Source organism: Penaeus monodon, chromosome 28, assembly GCF_015228065.2.
Source record: "Penaeus monodon isolate SGIC_2016 chromosome 28, NSTDA_Pmon_1, whole genome shotgun sequence".
Classification (NCBI taxonomy): domain Eukaryota; kingdom Metazoa; phylum Arthropoda; class Malacostraca; order Decapoda; family Penaeidae; genus Penaeus; species Penaeus monodon.
The window spans coordinates 32416045-32419259 of NC_051413.1; the positions used below are offsets into that span (position 1 = coordinate 32416045).

General features: G+C 36.9%; 1 protein-coding gene across 1 annotated transcript in view; it reads left to right on the forward strand.

Moving 5' to 3' along the window:
• LOC119591502 (probable citrate synthase 1, mitochondrial) overlaps positions 1–3215 on the forward strand; it is a gene marked incomplete in the record, with an annotated part of 14355 nt that overhangs the window by 4470 nt on the left and 6670 nt on the right.

Sequence of the window (3215 nt, forward strand, 5' to 3'; positions counted from 1 at the left end):
ATGCCATTTTCTGTATACATAACTGGTGCTAAAGAAAGGTGTTTTCTGGTCTGAGTGAAATCATAACCATAATGTCATTCCATAAGGTCAGTGTGTGTGTAAATTGCAGTCCCCTAGAATCAAAAACACATGGAGAATGGCTTATTGCCAGTTGCAAGAATCCAATTATTAAAGAGTTGCTTCACATATGTGTGAATCCCCTCCCTTCTTTCTCTCCCTCTCTCCACCCTTCCTATCCTGTTATCATATACCCTTATGAAATATATAAGCATCCTTGAATCTTCTTAGTTTAATATTCTTTCAATTTGCAGTTCACAAATTTGATACAAACTGTGCACCATGATTTAACCATGTTACAGCACCAGGAAGTGTCCTGTTAAGACCAGACTGTCAAGGGGTTATGAGGTTGAGTGGTGGAAAGCTCCAAGCATAAAAGATTGTGTTGAATGCTATCTGGTGGTTGTGTCCTTGGCCAATGGAAGAAAGATATGAAGTGCCAAAGGTCTAGTCACAGATTTTGGTCTCTTATCAGCAACCTTGACAAAATCATGATAATGTGGGGAATGACTTGCTTTATCTTTTTGCTCTTACCAACTTATTTTTATCCCCTTCCTCTTGACACAATAACCTCTGATAAATAGTAGAGAAGGTATGAATGACAACAAATCACTAATGCAAGATAAGGGTTAATGTTAATATTGACTGCAACAGAATTCAGTTAATGTAATTTTGAAGTGTTATACTTACATTTTGTTATGTTTTTTTGTGAATCACTGGTAAGCAGTTGAAAGGTATTTGTCCTTGGAATAGGTTTTGCTTTTTTGTAATGAGAGACATGCCAGTTTCTTGAGTAGAGCTTGTATGAATAAAGTAGCAAATACAAGTTGTGCTTGGCACTCCACCAGGTTAGCTGGTTTCCTCTGACCTTGGCCAAAGCCATGTATGTCAGGCAGTAGTTATTCCTATATTCATTGATTTGCCAGTACCTTTTGGTTAGGTACTATGAGATCTTTTAATACCTTTTTATGATGTATTACTGAATTCTTTAAATCTGGATAGATACTTTAAGCCAAGAATTATTAGCCGTGGAAGGGCTAATTCAGCAAATCTGGAAGGTGATCATAGAGTACCACGGTTCCTGGAACATAGTAGCATCTGATAATAGTATTGAGTCCTCAATGAATGTTGTGCTTTGGGGTTTGGGATGTGGCACTCTTATTTATAGCTTCTGACGTAGCTCTCTGGTCTATTGGAAGAGAGCCAGGCTGCAGGCTTACATGGCTGCCATATCATGTGAGTGGAAGTAGACTTTTGTGCATGACTTGGCAGGTGTAAGTCCCTTTGGTCTTGACCTTCATAGTGTTTTTTACCTGGTTGTATAGTTCAGCTATTCCCCCAGGTGCTGGGAATGGTACTGACACACTTTACTTTGTACTTAAGCTTCTATTTGCTGTTTTTTAAGTGGATGTTATTGGTAGTTGTGAAACATTTTTCTTGTAATTCATTATGCTGAGGAAAATGCCTGTATAAACAGATTATCAATGATCAACAAGAGAAAAGGAAAGATCAAACTTGTTTACACCACTTTCTAAAAGTGGACAAGTTGTAAGAAACTGGGAAAGAGCAGGCAGGAAGATTGTTCCAGAGCCTGGGAAGAGAGACCCTGTCAGACAATTGACACAGGGATAAATTGGTGAGGATAAGAATTAAAGGAATAGCTGCTGTGCTGTTTTTATGAAGGTTTCTAGCACAGTGTCTGATTTTCTAAGGGTATTACGCAAGAGAGAATGTGTAGTGAGAATGGCAGCTCTACTTGTGCAGCATAACCATCTTGTAACAGTGGCTTATTGCATCATAGAAACCACAACACTGTCATTATCCTAACAGATGGGCAACAGAGGCTTGATCTTGCATCCCAATTCAAGCCAGTCCATGCCTAAAGCCTTTAGTTATTTTCATAAACTAAATGGGGGAGACCAGGAAAGCAATAGAAAATGAGTATGTGTAAAATGAGTAAGATTTCAAGAAAGAACAGAAAGGTCATCAAGGGTGTGTCAGAATGTTTCTTCAGAATTGTGCAAGTTGGGTAAAATGGAGGTTGAAGGTCATTCATGTAATGCATTTAAATGTATTAGTACTTTTTAAGACCATCTGCTTTAAGTATTTCTGCTCCTCCCATATCTGGTGTGCAGTATTTATTTGTGTGTGCAAACATTTGTTTGAATGATTGTATTTTACATCAGGGTCATTACATAAGAGAATAATTATTAATTTTCTTGTTTTTTCTTGCACTATGATTGCCATTATAATCCCACACCTGCATCTGTGCTAAGTTTACCCCAAATATAGTTGCATCCATTTCAAAAGTTGCAACTGGGTTCATGTGATATTCACACACACCTTCATTGTGCATAATTTGTAGTAACACAGTTCCTGCAAAGAAACTTGGTGATAGTCTATATAAATGCCAAGTCAAGTTTGTCTTGGACAGCAAGCAGTTATTTTTGTGCAGTGTATGCATGTAGAGGATGTTTTGATTAGTGGCTGCAGAACAGAATAGGCAGTTATAGATAATTTCAGAAGAGTACTGAAAGGTGTACATTAAAGAGCAGGTTGAAGGTAGATAAGATACAGAAAGGGAACTACTTTTCTTTTGATTTGCTTTGGCGCGGTTATCAAACTGAGCAAGCATCAAGCCCTTGGTGTGTCAGCATTGTGTTTATAGCCTGAACTCCCACTATGCTTGTTGGAAGTAAGTTTCAAGAGGCCAGTATTCACTTGGTTTGAATGAAAATGGTGTTCAGGAATTATCTCCTTGAGAGTGAAATGCTTCATAAAATAAGTCTATTGCAGTGCATCATTCTTGTTTTAGAGGGTTCCAAAGTAAACTGAAAACACTGACTAATGGTTATATTTTTTATGTTTTTAAAAGTTATGGTTTGTCAATACAACTTCACTCACAATGCCTTTGAAGCACAGGTTGGCATATCTATGAATTTATTGCATCAGCAAATCAAGTTTTCTTAATTGTTTTATCAATGTCTTTATTAGGCAGAGGAGGAAAGTGTTTGCTACTTATAGTAGCATTGCTTTGAATTTTTTCAAGCTACCTTAGATATTTTAGATTATCCCTGCATTTGTTATATTTTTTCACTCATTATGCAACTTTCATTGTCTTTCATATAAATTTATGTACAGCAAATTTTGAGAAAATA